The sequence below is a fragment of the Aristolochia californica genome, unplaced genomic scaffold (assembly GCF_029961685.1).
Source record: "Aristolochia californica isolate CCGP_79_NKW_82.1479 unplaced genomic scaffold, dmAriCali1.0.hap1 SCAF_1, whole genome shotgun sequence".
Classification (NCBI taxonomy): domain Eukaryota; kingdom Viridiplantae; phylum Streptophyta; class Magnoliopsida; order Piperales; family Aristolochiaceae; genus Aristolochia; species Aristolochia californica.
In genome coordinates this window covers 18353354-18374040 of record NW_027181770.1, presented here as the reverse complement: position 1 = coordinate 18374040, position 20687 = coordinate 18353354, and positions in this window count along the sequence as shown.

Genomic DNA, 20687 nt, shown 5'->3' with positions numbered 1-20687 from the left:
CCTTCATCTTGTAAACAAAAAAAGAGATAAAAGGCAAACGGATCACAACAAAATGAAAAGTTTAGGGTTTATGTATGGAATGAATTTAAAGCAATAAACAAATTTAAAAAAAGAAAAATTATTCATGCACCACAAATGAACACAAAATTTTTGTTATCCGAGTTTGGGAAATTCCACTAGTTCAACCATTAATGCTCGTAGTTTTTTAAGAAAGTGATTTTTCTTCACCTGATTTGAAAAATGGATATGCATGCTTGAAACATGTTAAAGATCCAAATGACCTATGGATCCAAACCTTTTAAAGAGAATAACATTAAATTCTCAAGTAAATGTGTGGTGGGATATTTACCCGAATCAAACAAGCCATTATTATGCCCATTTACAAAAAGCTGACTTAACAATCAAAGATGATTGTAAAGTGATTTATCATGCGTAACGGGATATATTTTTGTATAAAATGATTTATGGATTTGGAGTCAACATTTCATTAAAAATCCCTCGCCTCACCCTTTTCCCGACGATTACAGAACAAGATATATAAAAACTAAAAAGAGTTTAGAATCCCTAAAAATTACTTACACTTTTAGGAATTATCTCTCACTAAATTTGTGCATTGTGCATTTCTATTTTATACGTATACTTTTTTCTTAAATCATAACTTGAGTTTTCACTTTCCTTTCATGTCGGAAACAAAAACAGAGATAAAAGGCAAATAGATCACTACAAATTGAAAATTTTAGAGTTTATGTATGGATAGAATTTAAAGCAATAAACAAATGTAAGTAAAGAAAGTTTGTTCACACACCACAAATGAACACAAAAGGTTTTGTTATCCAAGTTTGGGAAATTCTACATGTTCAACCGTAATAGCTAAGAATTTTATAAGAAAGAGATTTTTCTACACATGTTTTAAAAAATAGACAGGCATGGTTGAAACATATTAAAGATGTAAATGACCTATGGATCAAAACCTTTTAAAGAGAATAACATTAAATTCTCAAGTGAACGTGCGGTGGGATATTTACCCGAGTCAAACAAGCCATTATTTTGCCCATCTACCAAAAGCTGACCTACCGATCATAGATGATTATCAAGTGATTTATCATGCGTAACGGGCTATATTTTTGTAAGGAAGGACTTATGGATTGGGAGTCAACACTCAGTTAAAAATCCCCTGCCTCCTCCTTTTCCCAACGATTGTAGAACCAGATATATAAAAACTAAAAAGAGTTTACAATCCCTAAAAATTATAAACACTTTTTGGAATTATCTTTTTCTACATTTGTGCATTGTGCATTTCCATTTTATATGTATACTTTTTTCTTAAATCAAAACTTGAGTTTTCAGGTTCCCATCATGTTGTAAACAAAAAAATAGAGATAAAAGGCAAATAGATCACAACAAAATGAAAATTTTAGGGTTTATGCGTGGAAAGAATTTAAAGCAGTAAACAAATGTAAGTAAAGAAAATTTATTCAGAAACACAAATAAACACAAAATTTTTGTTTTCCAAGTTTGGGAAATGCCACTAGTTCAACCCTAATTGCTCGGAATTTTATAAGAAATAGGTTTTTCTACACATGTTTTAAAAAATGGATAGACATGCATGAAACATGTTAAAGATGCAAATGACCTATGGATCCAAACCTTTTAAAGAGAATAACATTAAATTCTCAAGTAAATGTGTGGTGGGATATTTACCCGAATCAAACAAGCCATTATTATGCCCATTTACAAAAAGCTGACTTAACAATCAAAGATGATTGTAAAGTGATTTATCATGCGTAACGGGATATATTTTTGTATAAAATGATTTATGGATTTGGAGTCAACACTTCATTAAAAATCCCTCGCCTCACCCTTTTCCCGACGATTACAGAACAAGATATATAAAAACTAAAAAGAGTTTAGAATCCCTAAAAATTACATACACTTTTAGGAATTATCTCTCACTAAATTTGTGCATTGTGCATTTCTATTTTATACGTATACTTTTTTCTTAAATCATAACTTGAGTTTTCACTTTCCTTTCATGTCGGAAACAAAAACAGAGATAAAAGGCAAATAGATCACTACAAATTGAAAATTTTAGAGTTTATGTATGGATAGAATTTAAAGCAATAAAAAAATGTAAGTAAAGAAAGTTTGTTCACACACCACAAATGAACACAAAAGGTTTTGTTATCCAAGTTTGGGAAATTCTACATGTTCAACCGTAATAGCTAAGAATTTTATAAGAAAGAGATTTTTCTACACATGTTTTAAAAAATAGACAGGCATGGTTGAAACATATTAAAGATGTAAATGACCTATGGATCAAAACCTTTTAAAGAGAATAACATTAAATTCTCAAGAGAACGTGCGGTGGGATATTTACCCGAGTCAAACAAGCCATTATTTTGCCCATCTACCAAAAGCTGACCTACCGATCATAGATGATTGTCAAGTGATTTATCATGCGTAACGGGCTATATTTTTGTAAGGAAGGACTTATGGATTGGGAGTCAACACTCAGTTAAAAATCCCCTGCCTCCTCCTTTTCCCAACGATTGTAGAACCAGATATATAAAAACTAAAAAGAGTTTACAATCCCTAAAAATTATAAACACTTTTTGGAATTATCTTTTTCTACATTTGTGCATTGTGCATTTCCATTTTATATGTATACTTTTTTCTTAAATCAAAACTTGAGTTTTCACGTTCCCATCATGTTGTAAACAAAAAAATAGAGATAAAAGGCAAATAGATCACAACAAAATGAAAATTTTAGGGTTTATGCGTGGAAAGAATTTAAAGCAGTAAACAAATGTAAGTAAAGAAAATTTATTCAGAAACACAAATAAACACAAAATTTTTGTTTTCCAAGTTTGGGAAATGCCACTAGTTCAACCCTAATTGCTCGGATTTTTATAAGAAATAGGTTTTTCTACACATGTTTTAAAAAATGGATAGACATGCATGAAACATGTTAAAGATGTAAATGACCTATGGATCCAAACCTTTTAATGAGAATGACATTAAATTCTCAAATGTACATGCGTTGGGATATTTATCCGAGTCAAACAAGCCATTATTTTGCCCATTTACAAAAAGCTGACCTAACGATCATAGATGATTGTAAAGTGATTTATCATGCATAACGGGCTACATTTTTGTAAGGAAAGACTTTTGGATTCGGAGTCAACATTCAGTTAAAAATCCCCTGCCTCCCAATTTTCCCGACGATTGCAAAACCTGATATATAAAAACTCAAAAAAGTTTACAATCCCTTAAAATTATAGACAATTTTTGGAATTATCTCTCTCTAACTTTGTGCATTGTGCATTTCCATTTTGGATGTATACTTTTTTCTTAAATAAAAACATGAGTTTTGACTTTCCCTTCATCTTGTAAACAAAAAAAGAGATAAAAGGCAAATAGATCACAACAAAATGAAAAGTTTAGGGTTTATGTATGGAAAGAATTTAAAGCAATAAACAAATGTAAAAGAAGAAAAATTATTCATGCACCACAAATGAACATAAAATTTTTGTTATTTGAGCTTGGGAAATTCCACTAGTTCAACCATTAATGCTCGTAGTTTTTTAAGAAAGAGATTTTTCTACACCTGATTTAAAAAATGGATAAGCATGCTTGAAAGATGTTAAAGATGCAAATGACCTATGGATCCAAACCTTTTAAAGAGAATAACATTAAATTCTAAAGTAAATGTGCGGTGGGATATTTACCTGAATCAAACAAGCCATTATTGTGCCCATTTACAATAAGTTTGTAAAGTGATTTATCATGCGTAATGGGCTATGTTTTTGTGTAAAATGATTTATGGATTTGGAGTCAACACTTCATTAAAAATCCCTCGCCTCACCCTTTTCCCGACGATTACAGAACAAGATATATAAAACCTAAACAGAGTTTAGAATCCCTAAAAATTACATGCAGTTTTTGGAATTATCTCTCACTAAATTTGTGCATTGTGCATTTCGATTTTATACGTATACTTTTTTCTTAAATCATAACTTGAGTTTCACTTTCCCTTCATGTCGCAAACAAAAAAAGAGATAAAAGGCAAATAGATCACTACAAATTGAAAATTTTAGAGTTTATGTAAGGAAAGAATTTAAAGCAATAAACAAATGTAAGTAAAGAAAGTTTGTTCACACACCACAAATGAACACAAAAGGTTTTGTTATCCAAGTTTGGGAAATTCTACATGTTCAACCCTAATAGCTAAGAATTTCATAAGAAAGAGATTTTTCTACACATGTTTTAAAAAATCGACAGGCATTGTTGAAACATATTAAAGATGCAAATGACCTATGGATCAATACCTTTTAAAGAGAACAACAATAAATTCTCAAGTGAACGTGCGGTGGGATATTTACCCGAGTCAAACAAGCCATTATTTTGCCCATCTACCAAAAGCCGACCTACCGACCATAGATGATTGTCAAGTGATTTATCATGCGTAACGGGCTATTTTTTTGTAAGGAAGGACTTATGGATTGGGAGTCAACACTCAGTTAAAAATCCCCCGTCACCCCCTTTTCCAAACGATTGTAGAACCAGATATATAAAAACTAAAAAGAGTTTACAATCCCTAAAAATTACAAACACTTTTGGGAATTATCTTTTTTGACATTTATGCATTGTGCATTTCCATTTTATATGTATACTTTTTTCTTAAATCAAAACTTGGGTTTTCACTTTCCCATCATCTCGCTAACAAAAAAAGAGATAAAAGGAAAATAGATCACAACAAAATGAAAATTTTAGGGTTTATGTGTGGAAAGAATTTAAAGCAATAAAATAATGTAAGTACTGAAAATTTATTCACACACCATAAATGAACACAAAATTTTTGTTATCCAAGTTTGGGAAATTCCTCTAGTTCAACTCTTATATCCGGAATTTTATAAGAAAGAGATTTTTCTACACTTGTTTTAAAAACTGGATAGGCATGCTTGAAACATGTTAAAGATGAAAATGACCTATGGATTCAAACCTTCTAAAGAGGATAAAATTAAATTCTCAAGTGAAAGTGCAGTGGTATACTTACCCGAGTCAAACGAGCCATTATTTTGCCCGTTTACAAAAAGGTAACCTACCGATCATAGATGATTGTAATGATTTATCATGCTTAACGCGCAATAGTTTTGTAAGGAATGACTTATGGATTGGGAGTCAACACTCTGTTAAAAATCCATCGCCTCCCCCTTGTCCCAACGATTGCAGAACCTCATATATAAAAACGAAAAAGAGTTTACAATCCCTAAAAATTATAGAAACTTTTTGGAATTATCTCTCTCTACATTTGTGCATTGTACATTTCCATTTAAGATGTATACTTTTTTATTAAATCAAAACTTGAGTTTACACTTTCCGTTTATTCGTAAACAAAAAAAGAGATAAAAGGCAAATAGATCAGAACAAAATGAAAATTTTAGAGTTTATGTATGGAAAGAATTTTAACCAATAACAAATGTAAGTAAAGAAAGTTTATTCACACACCACAAATGAACACAAAAGTTTTGTTATCCAAGTTTGGGAAATTCCACTAGTTCAACCCTAATAGCTTGGAATTTTATAAGAATGAGATTTTTCTTCACATGTTTTAAAAATTGGATATGCATGCTTGAAACAAGTTAAAGATGCAAATGCCCTATAGATCCAAACCTTTTAAAGAGAATAACATTAAATTCTCAAGTGAACGTGCGGTGGGATATTTACCTGAGTCAAACAAGCCATTATTTTGCCCATTTACAAAAATCTGACCTAACGATCATAGATGATTGTAAAGTAAATTATCATACGTAAAGAACTATATTTTTGTCAGCAATGACTTATGGATTGGGAGTCAACACTCAGTTAAAAATCCCCCGCCTCCCCCTTTTTCCGATGATTGCAGAACCTTATATATAAAAAATAAAAAGAGTTTACAATCCCTAAAAATTACTGACACTTTTTGGAATTATCTCTCTCTACATTTGTACATTGTGCATTTCCATTTTAGAAGTATACCTTTTTCTTAAATCAAAACTTGAGTTTTCACTTTCCCTTCATCTTGTGAACAAAAAATGTGATAAAAGGCAAATAGATTAGAACAAAATAAAAATTTTAGAGTTTATGTATGGAAAGAATTTAAAGCAAAAACAAATGTAAGTAAAGAAAATTTATTCACACACCAGAAATGAACACAAAAGTTTTGTTATCCAAGTTTGGGAAATTCCACTAGTTCAACCCCAATAGCTTGGAATTTTATAAGAAAGAGATTTTTCTTCACATGTTTTAAAAATTGGATATGCATGCTTGGAACAAGTTAGAGATGCAAATGACCTATGGTTCCAAACCTTTTAAATAGAATAACAATAAATCCTCAAGTGAACGTGCAGTGGGATATTTACTTGAGTCAAATAAGCCATTAGTTTGCCCATTTACAAAAATCTAACCTAATGATCATAGACGATTATAAAGTGAATTATCATATGTAAAGGACTATATTTTTTTCAGGAATGACTTATGGATTGGAAGTCAACACTCGGTTAAAAATTCCCCGCCTCTCCCTTTTCCCGATGATTGAAGAACCTTATATATAAAACTAAAAACAGTTTACAATCCCTAAAAATTACTGACACTTTTTGGAATTATCTCTCTCTACATTTGTACATTGTGCATTTCCATTTTAGATGTATACCTTTTTCTTAAATCAAAACTTGATTTTTTACCTTCCCTTCATCTCGTGAACAAAAAAAGTGATAAAAGGCGAATAGATTAGAACAAAATGAAAATTTTAGAGTTTATGTATGGAAATAATTTAAAGCAATAACAAATGTAAGTAAAGAACATTTATTCACACACCACAAATGAACACAAAAGTTTTATTATCCAAGTTTGGGAAATTCCACTAGTTCAACCCTAATAGCCTGGAATTTTGTAAAATGAGTTTTTTTACACATGTTTCAAAAAATGGATATGCATGCTTGAAACATGTTAAAGATGCAAATGACCTACGGATCCAGACCTATGGATCCAAACGTTTTAAAGAGAATAACATTAAATTCTCATGTGAACATGCGGTGGGATATTTACACGAGTCAAAAAGCTGACCTAACTATCATAGATGAATGTAAAGTGATTTATCAAGCGTAACGGGCTATATTTTTGCAAGGAATGACTTATGGATTGGGAGGTAACACTTAGTAAAAAATCCTCTGCCTCTCCCTTTTCCTGATGATTGCAAAACCTTGTATTCAAAAACTAAAAAGAGCTTACAATCCCTAAAAATTACAGACACTTTTTGGAATTATCTCTCTCTACATTTGTGCAATGTGCATTTCCATTTTAGATGTATAATTTTTTCTTAAATAAAAACTTGAGTTTTCTCTCTCCCTTCTTCTTGTAAATAAAAAAATTGATAAAAGGCAAATAGATCAGAACAAAATTAAAATTTTAGAGTTTTGTATGGAAAGAATTTAAAACAATATCAAATGTACGTAAAGAAAATTGATTCACACACCACAAATGAGCACAAAAGTTTTGTTATCCATGTTTGGGAAATTCCACTAGTTCAACTCTAATAGCTTGGAATTTTATAAGAAAGAGATTTTTCTACACATGTTTTAAAAAATGGACATGCCTGCTTGAAATGTCTTAAAGATGCAAATGACCTGTGGATGCAAACCTTTTAAAGAGAATAACATTAAATTCTCAAGTGAACGTGTGGTGGGATATTTACCCGAGTCAAACACACCATTATTTTGCTCATTTACAAAAAGCTCACCTAATGATCAAAGATGATTGTAAAGTGATTTATCTTGTGTAACGGGCTATATTTTTGTAAGGAATGTCTTTTGGATTGGGAGTCAGCACTCAGTTAAAAATCCCCTGCCTCCCCTTTTTCCTAACGATTGAAAAACCTTGTATATAAAAACTAAAGAGAGTTTACAATCCCTAAAAATTAGAAACACTTTTTGGAATTATCTCTCTCTACATTTGGCCATTGTGCATTTTGATTTTAGATGTATACTTTTTTCTTAAATCAAAACTTGAGTTTTCATATTCCCTTCATCTCGTAAACAAAAAAAAAAGATAAAAGGCCATCAGAACAAAATGAAAATTTTAGAGTTTGTGTATGGAAATAATTTAAAACAATAGAAAATGTAAGTAAAGAAAATTTATTCACACACCACATATCAATACAAACTTTTGTTATCCAAGTTTGGGAAATTCCACTAGTTCAACCCTAATAGCTTGGAATTTTATAAGAAAAATATTTTTCTACACATGTTTTAATTAATTGATATGTATGCTTGAAACATGTTAAAGATGCAAACGACCTATGGATCCAAACCTTTTAAAGAGAATAACATTAAATACTCAAGTGAACGTGCAGTGGGATATTTACCCGAGTCAAACAAGCCATTATTTTTCCCATTTACGAAAAGATGACCTAACAATCATAGATGATTGTAAAGTGATTTATCATGCGTAACAGGCTATATTTTTTGTATGGATTGACTTATGTAATTGGAGTCAACACTCAGTTAAAAATCCTCTGCCTCGCCCTTTCCCTAACGATAGAAAAACCTTGTAAATAAAAAATAAAAAGAGTTTACAATCCCTAAAAATTACAAAGATTTTTTTGAATTATCTTTCTCTATTTGTGCATTGTGCATTTCCATTTTGGATATATACTTTTTTCTTAAATCAAAAGTTGAGTTTTCACTTTCCCTTCATCTTGTAAACAAAAAAAGAGACAAAATGATCACAACAAATGAAAATTTTAGAGTTTATATATAGCAAGAATCTAAAAAAATAAAAAATGTATGTAAATATAAATCTTCACACACCCCAAATGAACACAAAAGTTTTGTTATCCAAGTTTGGGCAATTCCACTTGTTCAACCCTAATAGCTAGGAGTTTTATTAGAAAGAGATTTTTCTACACATGTTTTAAGAATTGGATATGCATACTTGAAACATGTTAAAGATGCAAATGACCTATGGATCCAAACCTTTTAAAGAGAGTAACATTAAAATCCCAAGTGAATGTGAGGTGGGATATTTACCCGAGTCAAACAAGCCATTATTTAGCCCATTTCTAAAAAGCTGACCGAATGATCATAGATGATTGTAAAGTGAATTATCATGCGTAACGGGTGATATTTTTGTAAGGAATGACTTATGGATTGGGAGTCAATACTCAGTTAAAAATCACCCGCCTCCCCCATTTCCCGACGATTGCAAAACCGTGTATATAAAAACTTAAAAGAGTTTACAATCCCTAAAAATTACAGACACTTTTTGGAATTATCACTCTCTACATTTGTGCATTGTGCATTTCCATTTTAGATGAATACTTTTTTGTTAAATCAAAACTTGAGTTTTTCACTTTCCCTTAATCTCGTAAACAAAAAAAGAGATAAAAGGCAAAATGATCACAAAAAAAATTAAAATTTTAGAGTTTATGTATAGAAAGAATTTAAAGCAATAACAAATGTAAGTAAGGAAAATTTATTCACACACCACAAATGAACACAGAAGTTTTGGTATCCAAATTTGGGAAATTCTACTAGTTCAACCCTAATAGCTTGGAATTTTATTAGAAAGAGATTTTTCTACACATGTTTTAAAAAACGATATGCATTATGTGAAAAGATGCAAATGACCTATGGATCCAAACCTTTTAAAGAGAATAACATTAAATTCTAAAGTGAACATGTAGTGGGATATTTACCCGAGTCAAACAAACCATTATTTTGCCCATTTACAAAAAGCTGACCTAACAATCATAGATGATTGTAAAGTGATTTATCATGCGTAACAGGCTATATTTTTGTAAAGAATGACTTATGGATTGGTAGTCAACCCTCTGTTAAAAATCTCCCACCTCCCCCTTTTCCCAATGATTGGAAAACCTTGTAAATAAAAACTAAAAAGAGTTTACAATCCCTAAAAATTACAGACACTTTTTGAAATTATCTCTCTCTACATTTTTGCATTGTGCATTTTTATTTTAGATATATACTTTTTTCTTAAATCAAAATTTGACTTTTCACTTTTCCTTCATCTCGTAAACAAAAAAAGAGATTAAAGGCAAATAGATCGTAACAAAATGAAAATTTTAGAGTTTATGTATGGAAAGAATTTCAAACAATAACAAATGTAAGTAAAGAAAATTTATTCACACACCACAAATGAACACAAAACTTTTCTTATCCAAGTTTGGGAAATTCCACTAGTTCAACCCCAATAGCTTGGAATTTTATAAGAAAGAGATTTTTCTACACATGTTTTCAAAAATGGATATGCATGCTTGAAACATGTTAAAGATGCAAATGACCTATGGATCCAAATGTTTTAAAGAGAATAATATTAAATACTCAAGTGAACGTGCGGTGGGATATTTACCCAAGTCAAACAACCATTATTTTGCCCATTTCCAAAATGCTGACCTAACGATAATAGATGATTGTAAAGTGATTTATCTTGTGTAATGGGTTATATATTTTGTAAGGAATGACTTATGGATTGGGAGTCCACACATAGTTAAAAATCACTGGCCTCCCCCTTTTCCCGATGATTGCAAAACCTTGTATATAAAAAATAAAAATACTTTACAATCTCTACAATTTACAGACACTTTTTGGAAGTATCTCTCACTACATTTGTGCATTTTGCATTTCCATTTTAGATGTATACTTTTTTCATGAATCAAAACTTGAGTTTTAACTTTCGCTTCATCTCGTAAACAAAAAAAGGGATAAAAGGCAAATAGATCAGAAAAAAACAAAAATGTTAGAGTTTATGTTTGGAAAGAATTTAAAGTAATAAAAAATGTAAGTAAAGAAAATTTATTCATAAAGCACAAATGAACACTAAAGTTTTGTTAACCAAGTTTGGGAAATTTCACAAGTTCAACCATAATAGCTTGGAATTTTATTAGAAAGAGATTTTTCAACACATGTTTTAAAAAACGGATATGCATTATGTTAAAGATGCAAATGACCTATGGATCCAAACCTTTTAAAGAAAATAACATTAAATTCTCAAGTGAACGTGCGGTGGGATATTTACCCTAGTCAAACAAGCCATTATTTCGCCCATTTACAAAAAGCTTACCTAAAAATCTTAGATGACTGTAAAGTCATTTATCATGCGTAACAGGCTATATTTTTTTTAAGGAATCACTTATGGATTGGGAGTCAACACTCAGATAAAAATCCCTCGCCTCCCCCTTTTCCCGTCGATTGCAAAACCTTTTAAATAAAAACTGAAAATAGTTTAAAATCCCTAAAAATTACAGACACTTTTTAGAATTATCTCTCTCTATATTTATGCATTGTGCATTTTCAATTTAGATATATAGTTTTTTCTTAAATCAAAAATTTAGTTTTCACTTTCCCTTCATCTCATAAACAAAAAAAGAGATAAAAGGCAAATAGATCACAAAAAAATGAAAATTTTGGAGTTTATGCTTTGAAAGAATTTAAAGTAATAACAATTGTAAGTAAAGAATATTTATTCACACACCACAAATGAACACAAAAGCTTTATTATCCAAGTTTGGGAAATTCCACTTGTTCAACCTTTATAGCATGGAATTTTATAAGATAGAGATTTTTCTACACATGTTTTAAAAAATGGATATGCATGCTTGAAACATGTTAAAGATGCAAATGACCTATGGATCCAAACCCTTTATAAAGAATAACATTAAATTCTCAAGTGAACGTGCTGTGGATATTTACTCGAGTCAAACAAGCCATTATTTTGGTCATTTAAAAAAAGTTGACCTAATGATCATAGATAATTGTAAAGTGATTTATCATGCATAATGGGCTATATTTTAGTAAGGAATGACTTATGGATTGGGAGTCAACACTCAGTTCAAAATCCCTCGCTTACCCCTTCTCCCGATGATTGCAAAACCTTGTTTATAAAAACTAAAAAGAGTTTACAATCCCTAAAAATTACAGGCACTTTTTGGAATTATCTATATCTACATTTGTGCATTGTGCATTTCCATTTTAGATGTATAATTTTTTCTAAAATCAAAACTTGTGTTTTCAATTTCCCTTTATCTCGTAAACAAATAGAGAGATAAAAGGCAAATAGATCAGAATAAAATGAAAATTTTAAAGTTTATGTTTGGAAGGATTTTAAAGCAATAACAAATGTAAGTGAAGAAAATTTATTCACATACGAAAAATAAACACAAAAGTTTTAGAATCCAAGTTTGGGGAAATTCCACTAGTTCAACCCGAATAGCATGGAATTTTATTAGAAAGAGATTTTTCAACACGTGTTTTAAAAAACAGATATGCATTATGTTAAAGATGCAAATGACCTATGGATCCAAACCTTTTAAAGGGAATAACATTAAATTCTCATGTGAACGTGCGGTGGGATATTTATCCGAGTCAAACAAGCCATTACTTTTTCGATCGACAAAAACCTGACCAAACGATCACAGATGATTTTAAAGTGATTTATCATGCATAACGGGCTATTTTTTTGTACGGAATTACTGACGGATTGGGTGTCAACACTTAGTTAAAAATCCCCCGCCTCCCCCTTTGCTAGAAGATTGTAAAACCTTGTATATAAAAACTAAAAAGAGTTTACAATCCCTAAAAATTATAGACACTTATTGGTATTATCACTCTCTACATTTGTGCTTCGTGGATTTCCATTTTAGATGTTTACTTTTTTTTTAAATCAAAGCTTGAGTTTTCCCTTTTCCTTCATCTCGTAAACAAAAACAGAGATAAAAGGCAAATAGAGCATAACAAAATGAAAGTTTTATAGTTTATGCACGGAAAGAATTTAAAGCAATAATAAATTTAAGTAAAGAAAATTTATTCATACACCACAAAAAAGCACAAAAGTTTTGTTAACCAGGTTTGGGAAATTCCACGAGTTACCCCCTAATAGCTTGGAATTTTATGAAAAAGAGATTTCTCTACACATGTTTTAAAAAATGGATATGCATGCTTGATACACGTTAAAGATGGAAATGACCTATGTATCCAAACATTTTAAACAGAAAACATTAAATTCTCAAGTGAACGTGCAGTGGGATATACCCGACTCCAACAAGCCATTATTTTGCCCATTTACAAAAAGCTAACCCAAAGATCATAGATGATTGTAAAGCGATTTATCATTCAGAATGGGCTATATTTTTGTAAGGAATGTCCTATGGATTGGGAGTCAACACTCAGTTAAAAATCCCCTGCCTTCCCCTTTTCCTGAAGATTGCAAAACCTGATATATAAAAACAAAAAAGAGGTTACAATCCCCAAAAATTATAGAAACTTTTTGGAATTATCTCACTCAACATTTGTGCATTGTGCATTTCCATTTTAGATGTTTACTTTTTACTTAAATCAAAACTTAAGTGTTCACGTTCCCTTCATCTCGTAAACAAAAAAAGAGATAAAAAGCAAATAGCGCACAACAAAAAAAAAAATTTAGGGTTAATGTATGGAAAAAATTTAAAGCAATAACAAATGTATGTGAATAAAATTTATTCACACACCACTAATGAACACAAAGGTTTTGTTATCCAAGTTTGGGAAATTCCACTAGTTCAAACCTAATTGCTTGGAATTTTATAAGAAAGAGATTTTTGTACACATGTTTTAAAAAAATGGATATGCATGCTTGAAAGATGTTAAAGATGCATTTGACCTATGGATCCAAGCCTTTTAACTTAGAATAACATTAAATTCTCAAGTTATTGCACAGTGGGATATTTACCCGAGTCAAACAAGTCATTATGATGCCCATTAACATAAAGTTGACCTAACAATCAAAGATGATAGTAAAGGTCTTTATCATGCGTAACGGGCTATATTTTTGTAAGGAATGAATTATGGATTGGGAGTCAACCCTCAGTTAAAAATCTCCCGCCTCCTCTTTTTCCCGATGATTGCAAAACCTGATATATAAATACTTAAAAGAGTTTACGATCCCTAAAAATTATAGACACTTTTTGGAATTATCTCACTCTACATTTCTGCATTGAGCATTTCCATTTTAGATGTGCACTTTTTCCTTAAATACAAACTTGAGTTTTCACTTTTCCTTCATCTCGTAAACAAAAAAAAGAGATAAAAGGTAAATAGAACACAACAAAATGAAAATTTTAGTGTTTATGTATGGAAAGAATTTAAAGCAATAGACAAATGTAAGTAAATAAATTTTATTCACACACGACAAATGAACACAAAAGTTTGGTTATCTAAGTTTGGGAAATTACTCTAGTTCAACTCTAATAGCTCAGAATTTTATAACAAATAAAATTTTATACACTTGTTTTAAAAAATGGATATGCATGCTTGAAACATGTTAAAGATGCAAATGACTTATGGATCCAAAACTTTTAAAGATAATAACATTAAATTCTCAACTGAACGTGCAGTGGGATATTTACCCGAGTCAAACAAGCCATTATTTTACCCATTTACAAAAAGATGACTTAACGATCATAGATGATTGTAAAGTAATTTATCATGCATAATGGACTTTATTATTTTAAGGAAAGACTTATGGATTGGGAGTCAACACTCAATTAAAAATCCCCCGTCTCCCCCTTTTTTCCCGAAGATTGAAGAACCTGATATATAAAAATGAAAAAGAGTTTACAATCCCTAAAAATTACAGACACTTTTTGAAATTATCTCTCTCTACAATTCTTCATTGTGCATTTCCTTTTTAGATGCATACTTTTTTCATAAATCAAAACTTGAGTTTTCATTATCCCTTCATCTCGTAAACAAAAAAAGAGATAAAAGGCAAATAGATCACAACAAAATGAAAATTTTAGGGTTTATGTATGGAAAGAATTTAAAGCAATAAACAATGTAAGAAAATAAAATTTTTTCACACACCACATATGAACACAAAAATTTTGTTAACCTAGTTTGGGAAATTGCACTTGTTCAACCCTAATAGCTCGGTATTTTATAAGAAAGAGATTTTTCTACACATGTTTTAAAAAATGGATAGGCATGCTTGAAACATGTTATAGATGCAAATGACCTATGGATCCAAACCTTTTAAAGAGAATAACATTAAATTCTCATGTGAACATGTGTTGGGATATTTACCCGAGTCAAACAAACCATTATTTTGCCCATTTACAAAAGCTGAGCTAACGTACATAGATATTTGTAAAGAGATTTATCTTGCATAACATACTATATTTTTGTAAGGAATGACTTATGGATTGGGATTTATCATGCGTAACGGGCTATATTTTTGTAAGGAAGGACTTATTGATTGAGAGTCAACACTCAGTTAAAAGTCCCCCGCCTCCCCCTTTTCCCAAACGATTGCAGAACCAAATATATAAAAACTAAAAAGAATTTACAATCCCTAAAAATTATAAACACTTTTTGGAATTATCTTTTTCTACATTTGTGCATTGTGCATTTCCATTTTATATGTATACTTTTTTCTTAAATCAAAACTTGAGTTTTCACTTTCCCATCATGTCGTAAACAAAAAAAGACATAAAAGGCAAATAGATCACAAGAAAATGTAAATTTTAGGGTTTATGTATGGAAAGAATTTAAAGCAGTAAACAAAGGTAAGAAAACAAAATTTATTCACAAACCACAAATAAACACAAAAGTTTTGTTTTCCAAGTTTGGGAAATGCCACTAGTTCAACCCTAATTACTCGGAATTTTATAAGAGACAGGTTTTTCTACACATGTTTTAAAAAATGGATAGACATGCATGAAACATGTTAAAGAAGCAAATGACCTATGGATCCAAACCTTTGAATGAGAATGACATTAAATTCTCAAGTGTACATGCGTTGGGATATTTACACGAGTCAAACAAGCCATTATTTTGCCCATTTACAAAAACCTGACCTAACGATCATAGATGATTGTAAAGTGATTTACCATGCGTAACGGGCTATATTTTTGTAAGGAAAGACTTTTGGATTCGGAGTCAATACTCAGTTAAAAATCCCCTGCCTCCCCCTTTTCCCGACGATTACAGAACCTGATATATATAAACTAAAAGGAGTTTACAATCCCTTAAAATTACAGACAATTTTTGGAATTATCTCTCTCTACATTTGTGCATTGTGCATTTCCAATTTGGATGTATACTTTTTTCTTAAATAAAAACATGAGTTTTCACTTTCCCTTCATCTTGTAAACAAAAAAAGAGATGAAAGGCAAACAGATCACAACAAAATGAAAAGTTTAGGGTTTATGTATGGAAAGAATTTAAAGAAATAAACAAATGTAAAAAAATAAAAATTATTCATGCACCACAAATGAACACAAACTTTTTGTTATCCGAGTTTGGGAAATTCCACTAGTTCAACCATTAATGCTCGTAGTTTTTTAAGAAAGTGATTTTTCTACACCTGATTTAAAAAATGGATATGCATGCTTGAAACATGTTAAAGATCCAAATGACCTATGGATCCAAAACTTTTAAAGAGAATAACATTAAATTCTCAAGTAAATGTGCGGTGGGATATTTACCCGAATCAAACAAGCCATTATTATGCCCATTTACAAAAAGCTGACTTAACGGTCAAAGATGATTGTAAAGTGATTTATCATGCGTAACGGGATATATTTTTGTGTAAAATGATTTATGGATTTGGAGTCAACGCTTCATTAAAAATCCCTCGCCTCACCCTTTTCCCGACGATTACAGAACAAGATATATAAAAACTAAAAAGAGTTTAGAATCCCTAAAAATTACATACACTTTTAGGAATTATCTCTCACTAAATTTGTGCATTGTGCATTTCTATTTTATACGTATACTTTTTTCTTAAATCATAACTTGAGTTTTCACTTTCCTTTCATGTCGGAAACAAAAAAAGAGATAAAAGGCAAATAGATCACTACAAATTGAAAATTTTAGAGTTTATGTATGGATAGAATTTAAAGCAATAAACAAATGTAAGTAAAGAAAGTTTGTTCACACACCACAAATGAACACAAAAGGTTTTGTCATCCAAGTTTGGGAAATTCTACATGTTCAACCGTAATAGCTAAGAATTTTATAAGAAAGAGATTTTTCTACACATGTTTTAAAAAATAGACAGGCATGGTTGAAACATATTAAAGATGCAAATGACCTATGGATTAAAACCTTTTAAAGAGAATAACATTAAATTCTCAAGTGAACGTGTGGTGGGATATTTACCCGAGTCAAACAAGCCATTATTTTGCCCATCTACCAAAAGCTGACCTACCGATCATAGATGATTGTCAAGTGATTTATCATGCGTAACGGGCTATATTTTTGTAAGGAAGGACTTATGGATTGGGAGTCAACACTCAGTTAAAAATCCCTTGCCTCCTCCTTTTCCCAACGATTGTAGAACCAGATATATAAAAACTAAAAAGAGTTTACAATCCCTAAAAATTATAAACACTTTTTGGAATTAACTTTTTCTACATTTGTGCATTGTGCATTTCCATTTTACATGTATACTTTTTTCTTAAATCAAAACTTGAGTTTTCACGTTCCCATCATGTTGTAAACAAAAAAAAAAGAGATAAAAGGCAAATAGATCACAACAAAATGAAAATTTTAGGGTTTATGCGTGGAAAGAATTTAAAGCAGTAAACAAATGTAAGTAAAGAAAATTTATTCAGAAACACAAATAAACACAAAATTTTTGTTTTCCAAGTTTGGGAAATGCCACTAGTTCAACCCTAATTGCTCGGAATTTTATAAGAAACAGGTTTTTCTACACATGTTTTAAAAAATGGATAGACATGCATGAAACATGTTAAAGATGCAAATGACCTATGGATCCAAACCTTTTAATGAGAATGACATTAAATTCTCAAATGTACATGCGTTGGGATATTTATCCGAGTCAAACAAGCCATTATTTTGCCCATTTACAAAAAGCTGACCTAACGATCATAGATGATTGTAAAGTGATTTATCATGCATAACGGGCTATATTTTTGTAAGGAAAGACTTTTGGATTCGGAGTCAACATTCAGTTAAAAATCCACTGCCTCCCAATTTTCCCGACGATTGCAAAACCTGATATATAAAAACTCAAAAAAGTTTACAATCCCTTAAAATTACAGACAATTTTTGGAATTATCTCTCTCTACATTTGTGCATTGTGCATTTCCATTTTGGATGTATACTTTTTTCTTAAATAAAAACATGAGTTTTCACTTTCCCTTCATCTTGTAAACAAAAAAAGAGATAAAAGGCAAACGGATCACAACAAAATGAAAAGTTTAGGGTTTATGTATGGAATGAATTTAAAGCAATAAACAAATTTAAAAAAAGAAAAATTATTCATGCACCACAAATGAACACAAAATTTTTGTTATCCGAGTTTGGGAAATTCCACTAGTTCAACCATTAATGCTCGTAGTTTTTTAAGAAAGTGATTTTTCTTCACCTGATTTGAAAAATGGATATGCATGCTTGAAACATGTTAAAGATCCAAATGACCTATGGATCCAAACCTTTTAAAGAGAATAACATTAAATTCTCAAGTAAATGTGTGGTGGGATATTTACCCGAATCAAACAAGCCATTATTATGCCCATTTACAAAAAGCTGACTTAACAATCAAAGATGATTGTAAAGTGATTTATCATGCGTAACGGGATATATTTTTGTATAAAATGATTTATGGATTTGGAGTCAACATTTCATTAAAAATCCCTCGCCTCACCCTTTTCCCGACGATTACAGAACAAGATATATAAAAACTAAAAAGAGTTTAGAATCCCTAAAAATTACTTACACTTTTAGGAATTATCTCTCACTAAATTTGTGCATTGTGCATTTCTATTTTATACGTATACTTTTTTCTTAAATCATAACTTGAGTTTTCACTTTCCTTTCATGTCGGAAACAAAAACAGAGATAAAAGGCAAATAGATCACTACAAATTGAAAATTTTAGAGTTTATGTATGGATAGAATTTAAAGCAATAAACAAATGTAAGTAAAGAAAGTTTGTTCACACACCACAAATGAACACAAAAGGTTTTGTTATCCAAGTTTGGGAAATTCTACATGTTCAACCGTAATAGCTAAGAATTTTATAAGAAAGAGATTTTTCTACACATGTTTTAAAAAATAGACAGGCATGGTTGAAACATATTAAAGATGTAAATGACCTATGGATCAAAACCTTTTAAAGAGAATAACATTAAATTCTCAAGTGAACGTGCGGTGGGATATTTACCCGAGTCAAACAAGCCATTATTTTGCCCATCTACCAAAAGCTGACCTACCGATCATAGATGATTATCAAGTGATTTATCATGCGTAACGGGCTATATTTTTGTAAGGAAGGACTTATGGATTGGGAGTCAACACTCAGTTAAAAATCCCCTGCCTCCTCCTTTTCCCAACGATTGTAGAACCAGATATATAAAAACTAAAAAGAGTTTACAATCCCTAAAAATTATAAACACTTTTTGGAATTATCTTTTTCTACATTTGTGCATTGTGCATTTCCATTTTATATGTATACTTTTTTCTTAAATCAAAACTTGAGTTTTCAGGTTCCCATCATGTTGTAAACAAAAAAATAGAGATAAAAGGCAAATAGATCACAACAAAATGAAAATTTTAGGGTTTATGCGTGGAAAGAATTTAAAGCAGTAAACAAATGTAAGTAAAGAAAATTTATTCAGAAACACAAATAAACACAAAATTTTTGTTTTCCAAGTTTGGGAAATGCCACTAGTTCAACCCTAATTGCTCGGAATTTTATAAGAAATAGGTTTTTCTACACATGTTTTAAAAAATGGATAGACATGCATGAAACATGTTAAAGATGCAAATGACCTATGGATCCAAACCTTTTAAAGAGAATAACATTAAATTCTCAAGTAAATGTGTGGTGGGATATTTACCCGAATCAAACAAGCCATTATTATGCCCATTTACAAAAAGCTGACTTAACAATCAAAGATGATTGTAAAGTGATTTATCATGCGTAACGGGATATATTTTTGTATAAAATGATTTATGGATTTGGAGTCAACACTTCATTAAAAATCCCTCGCCTCACCCTTTTCCCGACGATTACAGAACAAGATATATAAAAACTAAAAAGAGTTTAGAATCCCTAAAAATTACATACACTTTTAGGAATTATCTCTCACTAAATTTGTGCATTGTGCATTTCTATTTTATACGTATACTTTTTTCTTAAATCATAACTTGAGTTTTCACTTTCCTTTCATGTCGGAAACAAAAACAGAGATAAAAGGCAAATAGATCACTACAAATTGAAAATTTTAGAGTTTATGTATGGATAGAATTTAAAGCAATAAAAAAATGTAAGTAAAGAAAGTTTGTTCACACACCACAAATGAACACAAAAGGTTTTGTTATCCAAGTTTGGGAAATTCTACATGTTCAACCGTAATAGCTAAGAATTTTATAAGAAAGAGATTTTTCTACACATGTTTTAAAAAATAGACAGGCATGGTTGAAACATATTAAAGATGTAAATGACCTATGGATCAAAACCTTTTAAAGAGAATAACATTAAATTCTCAAGAGAACGTGCGGTGGGATATTTACCCGAGTCAAACAAGCCATTATTTTGCCCATCTACCAAAAGCTGACCTACCGATCATAGATGATTGTCAAGTGATTTATCATGCGTAACGGGCTATATTTTTGTAAGGAAGGACTT